Source organism: Canis lupus, chromosome 14 (genome assembly GCF_011100685.1).
Source record: "Canis lupus familiaris isolate Mischka breed German Shepherd chromosome 14, alternate assembly UU_Cfam_GSD_1.0, whole genome shotgun sequence".
Lineage (NCBI taxonomy): Eukaryota > Metazoa > Chordata > Mammalia > Carnivora > Canidae > Canis > Canis lupus.
The window spans coordinates 18,493,097-18,511,403 of NC_049235.1; the positions used below are offsets into that span (position 1 = coordinate 18,493,097).

The window sequence follows — 18,307 nt, forward strand, 5'->3', positions numbered from 1 at the left end:
GAGACCCAGATGTGGGACTCGATCCGGGGTCTCCAGGATCTCGCCCTGGGCTGAAGGTGGCACTAAGCCGCTGAGCCAACTGGGCTTCCCAATTTTAATTATTTTTTAAATCTTATTTAGGTGTCCTGGGTAGCGTAGTCAGTTAAGTGTCTGACTCTTGGTCTCAGCTCATATCCTGATATCTGGGTTGTGAGATTGAGCCCAGAGTTGGGCTTCATGTACAGCATGGAATCTACTTAGGATTCTCTCTCCCTCTTCCTCTGCCCCTTGCCCCCACACCCTCTATGTCTCTCTAAAATAAATAAATCTTTAAATAATTTATTTTAGTTATCTGAGTCTTCTCTTTGTTTGGTTGTTTGACTAAAGGTTTGCCAATTTTGATGTTGTTTTCAAAGAACAAATTTTCATTGATTTTATTTGTTTTTCTATTCTTTATCTCATTTATTTTTGCTCTAATCATTATTATTTTCTTTCTTCAGTTTTCTTTGCATTTAGTTTCCTCTTCTTTTTCTAGGTTCTTGAAGGGGAAAGTAAGGTTATTGATTTGAGACTTTTCTTCTTTTTTAACCAGTGTTTATTGCTAGAAATTTCTCTGTAAACACTGTTTTAGGGGCATTTCATAAATTTTGGCATGTTCTGTTTTCGTTTTCATTTGCCTCAAAGTATTTTTAATTTTGCTTTTGGTTAGGTCTTTTACCTATTGATTATTTAGCAGTGAGTTGTTTAATTTCCATATATTTGTGAATTTCCCAAATTTTCTTCTACTATTAATTTCTAATTTCAATTTATTGTGGCTAGAGATCATACTTTGTATTATTTCAATCCTTTAAATTTATTTAGATTTGTTTTGTGCCCTAACATATGGTCTATAATGAAGAATATTTAATGTGTACTTGAGAAGAATGTGTATTCTGTTGCTGTATAGATTGTTCTATAGATATATCTTAGTTCTACTTGGTGTATAGCATTAAGTCTTCTATTTTCTTGTTGATTTTATATCTATTCTATTTATTATTTAAAGTAGGATATTGGAGCCTCCAATTATTATTATTAAACTGTGTATTTTTTCCTCTTCATTTCTATCTGGTTTTGCCTCATGTATTTGGGAGTTCTGTTATTTGGCACATATATACATATATTTTTCAACACAACTCTTTCTTGTTTGAAACTATATAAAAACCAAAATAAGCTCTTGGGGTGCCTGACTAGCTCAGTCAGAAGATCACATGACTCTTGATCTCTGAGTCATGGATTCAAGCCCCATATGGTGTAGAGATTACTTAAATTAAAAAAAACTTAAGACGTATTTAAGAAAAAACCCACAATACACTCATTCTTATGTTCTATATCTGATTACCATAGTTTCCTATATCTTATTTAATAAACTCTTAGAAAACAGTCATTAACTGGTTATATAGCTTATGTTTTTTACATTTCCATCTGAATTTGTAAACTTTGAGTTGTGTTTCCATTTTGTTTCTTTGATTGCTGTCATTATGGATTCTGTTTTTTTCCTGAAAACAAACAAACAAAAATTGTCTGAGTCTGGGAATCTAAACAAAGTAATCTAGATATTCATTCTCATTCCCATTCTCTGTCTTTCTCTCTGTATCAATCTGTCTTTCCTTTTTCCATTTATTACATCTTGGTGTTGGCTTCTTTTTTGTGTGGATAAATTTTCCTAAATCCAGAAGAAAGAGAGCTCCTCTTTCCAATGGTTTCAATATTCCAGGATTTAGTTTAGACTTATCTCTGAACCAATCAGTGTGACCAGAGATATTTATTGATTACAGTGATTGAACAGGTCTGGGTCCAAGGCTCCCTATAGAGCTCGTGGTGCAGTCAGTCCCAACCCCCCACAGGAGCTGGGAGCTTGGGAAGAGTGCTTTCTCAAAGGAAAATTGAGGTGCTTTTATCAGAGGAAAGAAGAGATGTTGGGCAAGCAGAAGCAACAGATGATCAGTGTCCCCAGTGTATCAGATCATAAGAATCTCCAGAACAAGTGTTGAAAACAGAGATTCCCAGGTCATACTCCGATCTGGTTGAATCAGAATCACTTAGAGGAGTTGTCTAGAAATTGATATTTTTAGTAATATTCATGACTGCTCCCCTTTTGTCACTGCTTTTTACTGAAATGTAAACAAGTACTTGGAACATTCTCTTTTTCCATCTGTCTTAAAGATATACTTCTCAGCTAGTCTACACACCCAAGCTAAAGAGGAGTGATTAAGTTGTGTAGATGTGCACTAAAAATTGGTATGGGGATGATCTGAAATAGATATTGATACTTCTCTAAACCATCAGGGAATTATTCGTTCCTTTGTTTGACTTCCGTGGTGTAGAACTAATGACATGTTTTATTTTAAAAAGAGAAGAAATGAAAATGAAACAAAACTTTTCTAATTCATTTCTTTTTTTCTCCCAAAAGGCAAAATAGATAAATGGCTGCACTCTGGATTTGTTAAGAAGGGAGACTTTATTTTTCATGTCTAAAATTATACCCATACTCCTCATTACTAAACATCTGTTTAAGCTTCATCACTAGGAGACATCCTTAGTAGATTGAAAAGTCATAGTGAGCACCAATGAGTTACTTGCTGCTCATCTGTGTTGATTTAAATGTGTGATGTATGAAGTGGCTTTGAGAGTAGAGGTTTACTGCCTCCCTTGTGCTTTCATGAACATGCATTACCTTCTCTGGATTCTAAGTACCTCGTGGATCTGGTTTTTTTTTTTTTTTTGATCTGAGTTTTAAAGCCAATATATACCAATGGTAACAGAACTTAAACTGTAACACATACTTATGGACAATTAGCACTATGGAACTTGGGCTTTAAAATGTCCAACAGGAATAGCAGTAATAATAACAACAATACCAACAGCATTAAATTGAACTTAAAATAACATTGATTAAGCATTTCTATGTACCCACCTTTGTGTTAAACACATAACACGAATAACGTACTAAATCCTTACAACAGCCTTATGAGGTAGTAGATGCTATTATTATTCCTAATTTATGGTGAGGAAGCAGAAGCACTAAGAAATAAGAAATCTACATAAGTTCATAGAGCTATGAGATGGCTGAGACAAGTTTAATACAGTTTGTTTTCAACCATATCCTCCTACCCTTTCAGTGAGTAATGGATTTACAATGCCAGTGGGGATAGATATGTTTGGTAATAATGTGTTTATTTGACAGAGAGGAGGACAAGATTAGCAGAATCATCTTATATATATCTGAAACAATGACCTTGATTTCATTAACTCATTTCACACAGCTAAATGAGCTTAGGTGTTTTAGAACACTTGGAAGTGATTAAAGTCTTGCCTCTAGGTTGAAGGCTCCGGGGCTGGGAAGGAATGGACTTCAGGAGGCCCTGCTGTCTGTTGATGTGTGATAGACAGAGTAGGTTCACAGAATAAAGGCAAATAAACATGCAAGTAGAAACCTGTATACTTTGAGTTCAGTGAAAGGAAGAATGGAACTCATTCTTTTATGGCCACCACCAAGAAGTCCTCATTTATTCAAACTGCGTCTCCAAGAAAATTTTTTCTTTTTTTTTCATAAAAATTTATTTCCATGTTAATTTTACTTCTTTAAAAATGATGGTAGATTCTTCAAAAATTTCTTGGTCTTTTTATTAGCTTCTTGGGAAGTTAGAAGTAGTTCCATTATCTCCAAAACTGGTTTGAATTAGGTACACAATTAGGAGCCTATCAGGTTGGAGAGAAATTTGAACTTTCCAACACCAATTTATCATCCTTTTTATAAAACAGGTATCGACAAAAGAAAAAGGGAAAGCCTGCCTCAACAATCCTATGCAAAGAACCTCCCAGTTTGTTTTTTCTTTAATTATTGTCAGTCCTTGAGAAATGTACATATCTGTTGCAATAAGCAGGAGTTGTGGCATGCTCTGTGAAGATGGGCCAAACCTCCTGCAGGACTGTGTGAATGGAATTCAGTATACATTGCAGCCTAAAAATATTGTAAGAGCATTCCATTCTTCTCATGAGACTTTTCTTCCTTTCTTATTCAGCTGCATTCAGATCTCTGTGGGGAGCAAGTGAGAGTCTGTGGATTCAATGAAATGTAAAAGCAGAAGAGACTTCCAGAGAGCCTTCTTTCTGTCCCTAAAGGTCTTCATTTGTCTGCAATGCTTGATAGATCAGTTTAGTCTAGAATTCACTGATACAGGAGAGATATTGACTTGCCCTATTGTGTAAACATAGAAAGACCCAAATCGAAACCCCTGCCAGTGACCCCCAGCCCCAAGCTTTAGGAACTATGGGATTGAGACAAGAAATTGTGAGAGTCAACAATGGTACTGACAACCATACGTTATTGACTCAGACTGATTAGAAATTAAAGCACCAACTCCAGAGGAACATTTGCAAAGAAATCAGAGAGTGCTTGGGTGCTCTATATTCTCAAGCTCTTATTCTTGCCTTGATTGAATCATTCTTAGCAGAGACAAGGAGAAAAACTGCAAAGTACTTTTGTAACTTTTTCCCCTTTTTTTCCCTTTAACGTCCCACGTGAAAAGTTGGGATGGGAGTTGGATGATTTATGTTAAATTTTGCCTCTGCTCTGAATTGATGTAACTAGAGAGAATTCATATCACCTCTGGATGCCTCTATTTTTTAAATTTACAAAAAGTATAGTAATCATATCTTCCTCCTTTCATATCCACCAAGACAGTTATCAATCAGGCTATGGGCAATGATGTATTATATTTTGAGCAAAGAAGGCTCTGATGGAATTCATGGGAATAGTTTTTTCCCCCTTACTGTTGTATTTTCCCTTCAACAAGCAGTGTTGTTTCTTTGCATCCAACAGACTCAGAGAAGCACAGATATGTCTTGTCTTGTTCCTGGTATCTTCCTTCACTCCAAAACATTATCAGTGATTTCACCAATAGGAAAGCAGAGTTTGGGAGGTTGGATTTGTCAGTTAACTTGTACTCCCTCTGCTGGTTGAATGGCTCATATTTCTTTTTCCATGACTCCCGGGCTCTTGAGATTAATTAATTAATTAACAATTGACTTATTTATTTACTCAGTAAAGTTGAAAATTATGTATATTTTTTAGAAAATGATAAACTTAGGATGAATTTGTGAAATTGTATGTTTTCCAGTACTTGGAAGGGCTGTCATTTTATTTAGCGCAAATGAGGACGGGTTCATAAAACTAGGTTTTGCCAAATTGGTGGTAACAAGGATTAGCAAATGTATCCAACTCTAACCTTCTGATGGCACATACAAGTAAAGACACAAGAAATACCTGGCATTAGGTATTAACCATTTCCTTTAAAACACTGGAGGGATAACTTGGTATTCATGGCAGCAGTCTGGTAGAAACATCCAGAACCATCAAATATGTTTAAATCCATATAGGTTCATAATAATATAAACAAAACCCCTAATCAGTCGCCTTTAAATGATGATAAAGAATGAATTAATTATTTTGAACACTGGCAAATAAGAGGAAAGAATCAAGTAATTATCCTGTATTTTCTGTATGGGTTATTCTACTGAGTAATTTAAAGTAGATGAAAGAAGTTTGTTTGTTTTTTTTTAAGATTTTATTTATTATTTTAGAGAGAGAGAGTGAGCAGGTGGAGGGGTAGAGGGAGAGGAAGAGAGAGAACCCCAAGTAGACTCCACACTGAGTGTGGAGCCTGTTTGGGGCTCATTTTCACAACTGTGAGATCATGACCTGAGCTGAAATCAAGAGTTGGATACTTAACTGACTGAGTCACCCAGGCGCCCCAAGAAGTATATCTTTATGTAAATACTCCAGCCAATAAATGTAAAAATACCGATAAAATTAGAATATCACCATCTTTCAATCCCTAATCAATTAAAATATCTAGGCATCAAGCATCAAAGGCTACTAACATAAAGAGCTAGGTCATATGCCTCCTGATAAAAAAATACATCACCACTTATGGACTTACCCAAGGTATAGAACCTGAGTCTGATCAAGCCTCTGGATCTAGCTGCCAATCTGCAGGGACTATGGAGGACAGAGGAATGTTGAACTACATTATGAGTGTGCAATTGGCAAAACTCAGATCCTGGGAATCTTTACAGATCAAATGCCCTGGGTTCTTCAGCAGATAAATTGCCAAGAAAAGAAATGGATAGACAGGAAATCTCTAAAATAAAAATGACTTAAAAGAGATACCAATTTTTAAAAAGAGCAAATCTTAACTAGAATGTTTGAGGTCCACTCTTGAGTAATAAAAACATTAAGAAACAGTGGAATGACTATGATGGTAGTCAGGTGGGTGCTTACTTCTGGGAAGAGAGAAGACGTTGAGACTGGAATAGGACAGATGGAGGTGCTTCAGGGATGTTACCAAAGTTCCATTCTTGACCTGGGTGGTGGTTACAGGTGCTCCCCTTCTAATAATTCACTAAGCTATGACTTTGTGCAGTTTTTGGCTTCTGTGTTTTATTTTACTATAAGAAGTTTTAAAAATAGGCAACCAGAACGATAAGGGTCCTTATTAGTTGCTTCAGTCAGTTCCCCTTCTTTCTATTTCCTACATTTCTCTCCCTCTTTTCTCTTTCTCTGTCTCCCTGGTCATCATCATTACTCTTTCCAGTTCCCAGGCCTCACCACAAAGCTCTCTCATGTGGCTTTTTTAGATGTGAGTTGAAGCTCCGTCTGCATGTTGGATTTGATGACTACTTGTGCCTAGGCTAATGTCACGGCCAAGTGGGGACATCTGGGAAGAGAAAAGAGAGTCAGAAATTCTCTTTGCTGATTTTCAAGCTCTGCCACATAAACTCAATTTCATCAGAGCTCATGTTGGATTGTGCTTCCCACTGTATATTTGGTACATTTACATGATTTCATATTTTTTAAAAATCTGGTTTATCTTGTCATTTTTTGGTAAATGACTCTTGTCATTATTTGGTAAATAAATATTTATTTTTAAGATTTAGAGAGAGGCAGAGACATAGGCAGAGGGAGAAGCGGGCTCCCTGCAGGGTCCGATGTGGGACTCGATTCCAGGACCCCAGGATCAGGACCTGAGCAAAAGGCAGACACTCAACCACTGAGCCACCCAGGTGCTCTTTTAACTTAGATTTAAATGGTAGACTCAAAAAGGATGAATAATATAGTAGACAAAGATGTTTAATAAACAACTAATTCATTTTGTTGGGCACCTTCTATAAGCCATTCACAGATTACTTTTCTTTATAGAAGTTATGGAAAATAGTAGCTACGATTTATTGAGTATCAATTATGTGCTAGGCAGTTTGCAGATACTACTCCTAATCCTAAAAAGGACATATCTCTACAAAGTGGGTATCATTGTCTCTATTTTACAGATAAGGAATGTGAAGTTCTGGAGGGTAAAGTGATTTGCTTGAAGTCGTACATACTTATGAAACAAAACTGAGTTATATCCTGGCTCCAGCGTTTGCTCTTTTTTTTCATCATGTGATGGTAATTGAATATTGACCTGCAACATGGAGGTTTTCATCATCCAGTTAAAGTATCATTTCCTAAATTAACCTCATGATGAGGTACAGCACTGGACTTGACTTTTCGAATGAGCTATAAGATCTATTGTGGAAGATGATGTGTTGAGGGTGATTGTCCTTCCTGTCATGAGTGTAAAGACAACTGTCACGGTAAATAGATAAAATCACATTTGAGTATCAAAATTAAAGCTAATTTTAGAGAAGACTTCCTGATTGCTCTGACAACAGTCACCTTTCCTTTTCTGCCACTGGGACTGTCTCCCTTCATTCACGATTTCTTTTTCTCCTATTACAGTGTAATGGAAGCTTGGTTTGTTGATAATACAAAGTTGACATCTTGGTAAATCAGTGGAAAATGACCTTTCTTCTGGACTGATAGGTATTGATAAAGAAGTAGAATACTTCTAAGGAGAATTGACCCTGTATTATATTCAATCTCAGAGCTCTTTTGCATTTGGACACACAGGAGATAGTGAATAAGATCAAACTAAGAGAGAACATACTCATTTTATTGTAAAAGATTGTTCTTCATGTGACTTATTCCTCATTTAGCAAAAAACCACTAGATGCTGGGAGTTTTCTATTCTGGGGATTTGCATAATCCAGTTTACTTATTGCATGGAAATAAATATGCATAGACAGGGGAAGAAGAACTTGACTGACTTTTTTGTTTAGTAGCAGTTTTATGAGAAAAAAATTTATTTCATAAAAACATTCACCTTTAAATTTTTTCTCTTATAGCTTTTCCAATAGAATTTGAGAAGAATTATGATTTTGGTGGAGGAGAGAATAATTTTTTGGTTTGCTTAAGCATTAATGGATTGGCACGGGTCATTTAATTAATCTGCCACGAATGCAGCAGAAGCAGCATTAACACACATTTTATTTGTATGACTCTTACTTTCATAAGACTCTTACTTTTATGTTTATAAAAGTGTGCATGTTGCTGATACTGCTTTTTTTCTTTTTAACAAAATCTCTCTCTCTCTCTCTCTCTCTCTCACACACACACACACACACACACACACACACACACACACATTTATGTAAACCAAACTAAAACTTGTGTTTTCCTTACCAAATTTCCTTGAGAGAAGAAGCCCTCTAATATCTGAGAATGAGTCTTTGGCCGTTTTTGGCTTTTTATGCAACTGATGATAGATTTTTAAGGTGCTAAACATGAACTTGAGAACTATTTATATGTTAACACCTGGACTTACTGAATATTTCCAAGCAATCAGGTTATATATCCTTCTTCTGGAGAACCTGGCTACCACTAGAGAAACTTAGAACATTCCACAGACACAGTATTGACATGTATACCTAAAGATCACTTGAAAAACAAGAGTTTCAAGTTTCTGATCCTACCATACGAAATGAAAGTTATTTGGCCAAATGAAAAGCTTACGTTAGTGGGCGCCAGTAAAGAAAATCTCACAACAATAAAAACACAGAGTTAAAAATCAGAAATCCCTCAACAGCCAGTGGTTCTTAGCCCAGCTATCTATTAGAATTAGTGGGAAGGCGAGTGTGTAAATGCTTCCAATAAATACTGACAACCTGTCCTTCCCAGGTATGGATCACAGGCAACGATATTTTAAAAAACTCTCCACATAATATCTGTGTGTAGCCAGTGTTAAGCACCACAAATCTACATGATAATTTCTAAATTCACTGCAAATTATGGGAAAATGTGGGATGATTTATTCCCTGATCAGAAGGTCTGATTTATTTTTCTTTAAGATTTTATTTATTTATTTATGAGAGACACAGAGTGAGACAGAGACATAGGCTCCCTGGAGGGAGCCTGATATGGGACTTGATCCCAGGACCCCAGGACCACAACCTCATCCAAAGGCAGACACTCAACTGCTGAGCCACCCAGGAGGTCTGATTTAAATATTGAAGGCCATCAGCAAGGTTTGCTCACCAGCAATTCCTTTATTTCATTAAGAAGGCAGTGCTGCATGGGGGGGCGGGGGTTATGTGAAGATGTGAAGGCTCCATAGGTATTTTGCCAGATGTCTGTGTCACCAGAAAGTGTGGAAACTTTTCAGAATGATACGTTTCCAGACTACAGAAGGTTTATTCACTCAGAAGAGTGTGAAACAAGTGCTTCTGGGGGTCTGGGAAACCTTTTTTACATAAAGGCATTTAGGGAAAGTGAGCTAGAAAAGATTCCTCACCTTCCTTTCTTTTTTTATTTTCTGAAATGTATCAGTGGTACCTGGACTGGTCAAAGTAGAACGATAGTCACATGAATGACCTGTAATGATGCTTCCCCTAATGAAGGGCAGTTTGGTAAAAGCCCCCAAATCAAACTTTACATCAAAATCCTGATGTGCATGTTTTCTAAAGCCATCCTTCCCACTGATAACATCTTCCAGTTTCTTTTGATACAGTAGGTAATTTGCCATGTTGGGAGGCATTTTCTTTGCTCAGTTCATCTGATCTGAAACAAGGGTAATGTGTGGGGTGGAATTGCTTTCAGGACACTGTGGCATTTTAGTGAAAAAAAAAAAAAGACCAGCCTGTGTGGCTCATTCTAATTTATCAAAAGCTGCCAGCCTTGGCTACACTGCAGATCTAGCAATCTACTTCAATGTAAACATTTTAATTACTATTTCTAACATTTGGCTTTCATTAAAAGTTAGAGAAAAACTAAATTTTTTTTCATAAAGTAAATACTGGAAAACTCCTTTAAAAAGCCCACCCCCAACACACAATTGCACACACACACACACACACACACACACACACACACACACACACGGTTTTGATCTAAAGACAAAAAGAAAACTCTATAAACAAAAGAAGAACAAAAAAAGGAGAGGAAGGAGGGAAGGAGAAAGGAATGATTATAGAAAAGGAAGACAAAAGAGAATGAAAGTATGTACCCCTATCTTAAGACTGCTCATCAAGATTAACTGGAAGTGGATTAAAGACTTAAGCATAAGAAAGACCTGGTATGTAAAATTCTGAGAAGAAAACATAGGGAAGAAGCTCCTTGACACAGGTTTTGGCAGTAAGCTTTTGGGTATGATATCAAAAGCACAAGCAATCTAAACAAAAATCAACAAGTGGGACAACATCAACCTAAAAATATTCTGCACAGAAAAAAAATTGGTAAAATTAAAAAGAAACCTATACAACTGAGAAAATATTTGTAAACTGCATATTGGGTAAAAGGTTATATACAAAATATATAAAGAACTCATATAACTCAATAATAATAACAAAAAAACAAATAATCTGGTTAAAAATAGGCAGAGGACCTTAGTAGATATTTCTCTAGAGAGGATATCCAAATGGTCAACAGGTACATGAAATGGATGTTCAACATCACTAATCACCAGGCGAATGCAAATCAAAACCACAATGAAATATCACTTCACACCTGTTAGAATGGCTATCACCAGAAAGACGGGTTAATAAGTGTTGGTGAGGATATGGAGAGAAGGAAACCTTTGTGCACTGTTGGTGGGAATGTAAATTGGTTAAGTCATTATGGAGAATATTATTGAGATTTCTCAAAAAATTAAAAATGCAACTACCAGTGCCTTAGTAGTTTGAGTGGCCCACTCTATTTTTTAAAGTTTTTATTTATTCATTCATTTGAGAGAGAGAGTGCACAGGGGGAAGGGCAAGCAGACTCCCAGCCCGATGCAGGGCTTGATCCCAGGACCCTGAGATCATGATCTGAGTTGAGGAAGATGCTTAACTGACTGAGCCAGCCAGGCCCTGAGCCAGCCAAGAGTGGTCCACTCTTGATTTTGGCTGACGTCATGATCTTGGTGTTCTGAGACTGAGCCTGGCATCGGGCTCTGCACTGGGCATGGAGCCTGCCTGGGATACTCTCTCTCCTGCTACCCCTCCCTATGTCATGCTCTCTCTCTAAAAATAAACATAAATAAATAAAAATCCAACTACCATATGATCCAGCTATCCCATTGTTGGGTTTCATTCTAAAGGAAATTAAAACAGGATTTTGAAAAGAAATCTTGGCTCTCTAGTTCTCCCTGTCGGACACAGACACATTTTCTGATGCAGTGCCAGCCACATCCACAAGATGTGGTGGTGAAGACTGGAGTAAATGGATTGACCATATTGGGAGCCTGGTCAAGATGGCTACTTTTAACTCTGGCAGAGTGGACATTGTCACCATGAATGACCCTTTCATTGACCTTAACTACATGGTCTATATGTTCTAGTATGGTTCTAGTATGATTCCACCCATGGCAAGTTCCGTGGCACAGTCAAAACTGAAAACAGGAAATTTGTCATCAGTGGAAAGCCCATCTCCTTCTTCCAGGAGTGAGATCCTGCCAATGTTAAATGGGGTGATACTGGTGCTGAGTATGTTATGGTATCACTGGGATCTTTACCACCATGGAGAAGACTGGGGTCCTTGAAGAGCAGAGCCAAGAGGTCATCATCTCTGCCCCTTCTGCTGATGCCCCCATGTTTGTGATGCTGTGAATCATGAAAAGTATGACAACTCTCTCAAGATTATCAGCAATGCCTCCTGTACCACCAACTGCTTAGCCCCTCTGGCCAAAGTCATCTATGACAACTTTGGCATCGTGGGGAGTACTCATGGCCACAGTTCTTGCCATCACTGCCACCCAGAAGATCATGGACAGTCCCTCTGGGAAGCTGGGGTGTGATGGCTGAGGGGCTGCCCAGAGCATCATCCCTGCTTCTACTGGTGCTGCCAAGGCTATAGGCAAGGTCACCCCTGAACTGAATGGGAAGATCAGTGGCATGGCCATCTGTGTTCCTACCACCAATGTGTCAGTTGTGGATCTGACCTGCCACCTGGAGAAAGCTGCCAAAAGCTGTCTTTGTATAGACATCAAGAATCAGGTGAGGCAGGCATCAGAGGGCCCCTTCAAGGGCATCTAAAGCCACACTAAGGACCAGGTTGTCTCCTACAACTTTAACAGTGACACTCACTTTTCCACCTTTGATGCTGGGGCTGGCATTCCTCTCAATGAGCTTTGTTAAGCTCATTTCCTGGTATGACAATGAATTTGGCCATAGAAACCAGGTGGCAGACGGTATGGTACACATGGCCTCTAAGGAGTAAGAGTGCACTGGACCACCAATCCCAGCAAGAGCAAGAGGAAGAGAGAAGCCCTCAGCTGTTGGGGAGTCCTTGCCCCAAATCATCCCCCAACATACTGAGAATCTCCTTACCTTCACAGTTTCCAACCCGGGCCCCCTGAAGAAGAGGAGGGACTTGGGGATCCTTACCTTGTCATGTACTATCAATAAAATATACTTTACTCAGCCAAAAATAAAAAAGAAAAGAAGAAAAAAAAAAAAGAAAAAGAAATCTGCATTCCCGTGTTTATTATACAGTTTTATTCACAACAGCCAAGATATGGAAACAACCTAATTATCAGTAAATGAATGGATAAAGAAGATGTGGTATATATACAATGGAATATTATTCAACTATGAGAAAAAAGAAAATCCTACCATTAGCAACAAAATGGATGGGACTTTAGGGCATTATGCTTAGTGAGATAAGCTAGTCAAAGAAAGATAAAAATTGTGGGATCCCTGGGTGGTTCAGCTGTTTAGCGCCTGCCTTCACCCCAGGGCGTGATCTAGAGACCCAGGATTGAGTCCCACGTCGGGCTCCCTGCATGGAGCCTGCTTCTCCTTCTGCCTGTGTCTCTGCCTCTCTCTCTCTGTGTGTCTTTCATGAATAAATAAATAAAATTTTAAAAAAGACGAAGTTGTAGAAACAGAGTAGAATGGTAGTTACCAGAAGCTGGGGGAATTGGGGAGATGTTATTAAAAGATATAAACTTGCAACTAAAAGATGAATAAATTTTGAAGATCTAACATTCTGACTATAGACAATGCTGTATTAAATACTTCAAACTTGCTGAAAAACTAGATCTTATGTGTTTTCACCACAAAAAAGAAATGACATGTGTGTATGTATGTGTATGAATCAGTAGATAACTCTGGCCCTCCCGTCCAAAAAAGCTGTAGTACAATTTGATGAGTCCTTCCCAGCTAGCTCTGAAGGTCCCTGTTAAGTTTGACTTGGCAGAAATGTGCGTTACTGGATAACACAAGATACAACTTTATTTATCCTCCTATACCACAAATGTTAGTTTCAGTTGACATGTGTTTCTTGTTCTGATATGTAACTTATGCTATATAATTAGTCTAGTTGAAAGACTAACTTTATATTCTAGAAAGTAGTAACATATCAACATCATAAGAGTTCTTCACAAAGCACAGAAGGAACAAAATAGGTTCAGGAGGAAGTAGGGGATGATAGAAGACCGCAGATAGTGGATATTACCTTTAGGGATAGAAAACCACCGAAGGTCAGAGTATTATTATACTTCTATTTTAAAGCAACCACTTTGATTATTTGGTTAAGAATAGACTATAGAAGGCAAGGACAGAAGCAGGAAGATCAGTTGAGAAAAGACTGCAATAGTCCAGGAGAAAGATGATGTAACTTGGATCAGGATGATAACAGTGGAGGTGAGAGAGGTATGGGTATGCTTTAAATATAGATGCAACTGGATTTGGTGACGGATTGGACATTAGAGAGAAAGAGGGTAAGGAGTCAAGAGTATAAGATTTGTTTCTGGAATACTTAAAATGGCAGTAGCGATTAACTGAGATAAAGGATGTTACTGGAGAAACAGGTGTTAGGATGGAGATTTGGGGTGTCCTTTTGGATGTGTTAAGTTTGAGAAACCTGTTAAGCTCCCAAGTGGAGAAGGCAGTATTTGGTGGAGTACAGACTCAATTCCTCAGGGAGTCTGGAGTTCAGGGGAGAGGCTGGGGCTGGAGATAAGAAGTTGGGTCAGACCTAAACAGTGTGGCATGTCATGTTGCTGCTGTAGAATAGTGGCAAAGGCATTGTTTATAAAAAGATGACTTTTAAGACTATTATATTATGTCCTTTTGAGTTGTCTTTTTTCCTTTAGACTCTTAAGCTTTAGACTCTTATATTTTAAAAGTTTTAGCTTTTTTATTTTCATCTTTTATATGTATTTACGATGACTTATTACAAGTATCTATGCTTTAGATATCTCCAGATCTGCTTTATCCCCAGAGAAGTTCTCAACACATATCAGATAGTTGCATGAGTTTTATGTTTTTGTGTCATCTTTAAAATGGAATCCAAAAGGTTTTCCATATTGTTTGGGATGACTTGTGAATATCTTCAATGTTATGTTTCTCCCGGAAAAGCTAATCTCTCACATTATATGATAGGTATTGAAAAAATACGATTCAGGCCCTTAAGCAATCTATCACATAAGGCAACTGAGGCCAGAGGCCACTATTGAACCTCCTTTTGCCTCCAAGTCTGGACACTAGTCATAACCTAATATAGGATCTAGGTCCTGGTAGTGTGTGGGATGGAATTGGCCCTAACAATTCTGGCCAAGTTAGTCCCAAAATAACTATGTGAATGCTCAAGAGGCCAGACTATCACAGTAGGTCTGGGAGCAGGTACTAGAAGTTCTGGATCAAGTGTAATCAAAAGAACAATTAAAATGTCTATATAATTTGACCAACCAGCTCAGGTAAGATTGAAATAGTTCTTCCCTGCATTCTTCTGGAATAGAGAAAACTTAAGGTTTGGTTGGTTTTCTCAGATCTCTTCCAGATGGAACAGTCACCTTTTAAGAAATACTAGGAACTAGAGGTAAAATGGTACTTGCTTAGATACTTTTTATGACATCTTGTATTTGATACTTCTGAAGCCATTAAAGTCAGAAGAAAGATGGGACTTAAAGATAGAAAGGCTGTAGCTTCACCACTTGGATTCTGGCTTTCTGTGCACTCTTTCATTCAGCAGTGGTTTATTGAACCCCCACTCTATGTTGGGGGCTGTGACTTATAAACTGGTTTTTGCTATTGTTCTTATTAATGCAATTTAATCACTTTACTAAAAATTAGAGAATAATTTATTGCTATAATTAATAATTAAAATCAGCTCACATCAGCCATAGAACTTTGATAGAATTTAACTACAAGCAAATTCTTCACAGTGAAATATAACTACTCACTAAAATAAGATATTAAAAGACAACCAATAAGTTGGAAGAAAAAGTTTGTCCTTCATACATGGCAAACAAATGGATCTTCTTTGTAGAAAAATATCATATGCAAAAAAAAAAAGAAAAATATCATATGCATTGCTTTTGTTAATTTTTTTTAATTTGAGAGAGAGAGCACTTGAGCAGGTAAGGAGGGGCAAAGAGAGAGGGAGAAACAGACTCTCCACTTATCAGGGAGCTTGATGTGATGCAGGGCTCAATCCCAGGATTCAGAGATCATGAACCAAAGGCAGACACTTAACCGACTGAGCCCTCAGGCCCCCCTGCTTTTATTTTATTTTTTCATATGCATTGCTCTTAAAAAAACACTATAAAAATAGAATAATAGATAAAAGTTAAGAATTAAATTATTCAAATAAGAAACATAAATGGCTGATAAACATGAAAAAAACTTGAATATTACTAGTAATAAGAATTTTTGCAACTACGAATAACAAGATATTTTTCCCACTCTACTCAATTTTTATGAATTGAGTTTTGAAGATTGCATATAAGTTGTATCTATCTATCAGAGGAGTTGAATGTGAATTAATGAAGTGGACAAGAGGGTGAGGATCCAAGAGAAAGGTACTCTAGAAGTTTGAATTGATACATGAGATACATGAAAAGTTCAACACTGCTGGAGTTTACTATGCAAGAGGGAGAAGAAGAATGTAGAGTGAGGCAAGATGAGTATGAAGGGTCAAGATTATGGAAGACTTTGGGTAGGTAACGGTGAAGAACTTTGACTATATCCTGAGGGTGATCAGGAACAAATGAAGGTTAAGGGAAATCCCAGTTGAATTACAGTTTTTAGGGAGAGTACTTTGACAGTGCAGGCAAGGTGAGACTGAAGACTAGACGATCACTCAAGCACTACGGGTGGTCCAGTGAAATGGGGGAGCTTGAATCTAGCCAAAAAAGAAGGGCTGGAGAGATCAACCAGAACAACAAGCAGTTTGTGCAATACCTCACCTCAAGTTTACAGGGATTGACTTTCATGCACTTACATTCAAAGGAAAACACCACCAATGAAACACCTAGCCTCTTCTCAATGTTAACATAGGTTCACCTTTGAAGTTAAGATGCCCCTCCTCTTTGCTTCCTCTAGAATAACCATGGGATGGGGATAGGAGGCTGTTATTCCAGAGCTGGGTGTAGCTTGTGGTCAGTAAAATTTGTGCGTGTCACTAGCTGGTCCTCACCCTGGCTGGAAGTATCTGATAATGCAAGGATTTGGACTCAAGTTGTAGGTACCTCCTATCTTAAGGCTCCTGGCCAGGCCCTGGGGAGTTTCCTGGAACACTGAGCTCTATTGCTATGCTTTAATCAGCTCTTCTTGAAATGGTGACCAGGGAGAGATGGGCTCTGAGGGGGAAAGAACCCTGTTAAGTCTCAAGAAAGACTGAGAAGGTTTTCAAATCCACATTTGGAATATATATTTTTTTCTTTCCATAAACATAATACATCTGGTTATTACCCTCTAATTCATCTTGCATAGAATGAGGATAACTAACCTAATTTAAAGTTAACCCTCCTCTATCACTCCACTTTTTTTTAAAGAAAAATATTGTTAATAATTTCACAAGTTGACCAAGAAATATATAATTTCAGTTTTAAATTATGAATTTTACTTTAAAATTTATATGGCTAACATTTTCACTTATTTAAAACAAATTTTTTGGGGGGGGCACCTGGTGGCCAGTCAGTTAAGCTCTGTCTTCAGCTCAGGTCATGATCCCAGGGTCCTAGGATTGAGCCCCATATCAAGCTCCCTGCTCAGTGGGGAGTCTGCTTCTCCCTCTCCCTCTCCCCTACTTATGCTCCCCCCCCCTTAAATAAATTAAAAAAAAATAAATAAATATCTTTTAAAAAATAAAATTTTATGACTGTTTTTGAAATTACAGAGAATAGTAGATCTAACTCTAGCTAGGTTAGTGGATCTATAGTGAATATTCAGAAGTATGTGTGAGGTGCTTCATGTTAAGTCAAGCTGAGCCATTTGGAGTTAATACGAGAGTGTATGAGTAGAAATTTGGCAAGAATTAAGAGTCAAATACTGAACTAAAGTAAAAGCAGTTTTCTGCTGGGTGATTGGGAATGATTCAGAAAACCCATAAATGTGAGGACAGGTGTTTCAGAGGTGAAAGTGTACACAGCACAAACCTAAAGGAGAATATGTCTTCTCTAGATATTTTATCAATAAGGAATTTGAAGCCAAAGCAGTTAACTAACTGCCTTGGCAAGGTCACATGGTTAGAGGCAGAGCCTGGGTGAATACTTACCTCTCTTGACCCAGAGTCATTACTTTTTCCAGTTCTTATGTTATCCTGCGATTAGGTTTAGAATTGGAGATCTCACTGTCCCTGGAGTCACACAGATAAAGACATCATAATAGAAAGAGAGGTAAGATTGTATGAGAAAATAACAGAGCTGCAAAACTAAAATAATAGGTCTGATTAATTTTTCCAGGTTGTAAAAAACAGCAGCTGTCTCTCCAAGAGACTGCATGGAGAGATAAGAAGGGGGGATTTTTGACAGAAGGGCGCTCTGGGTCCTTATTTGGTGTTTAGCCCAGGGAATTGTATAAAAATCTAGCTTTTTAAAAAAAAAAAAACAACCTTCAGGTAATACTTTTCATACACAAACACACACACACACACACACACACAAATAGCAAAGGATGTAAATGTCCAGTTAAGGAGCTTCTCTGATAG

The 18,307-nt window shown here is 37.6% G+C and overlaps 1 long non-coding RNA gene across 1 annotated transcript; it reads right to left on the bottom strand.

Moving 5' to 3' along the window:
• Window positions 1-1,353: 1,353 nt before the first annotated feature.
• LOC111098667 lies at window positions 1,354-18,280 on the bottom strand. Its single transcript, XR_005369167.1, has 3 exons — window positions 17,876-18,280; window positions 6,302-6,737; window positions 1,354-1,514 (listed from the first exon to the last, which is right to left on the bottom strand). It is a non-coding gene; the product is annotated as an uncharacterized LOC111098667 (long non-coding RNA).
• Window positions 18,281-18,307: the final 27 nt, after the last annotated feature.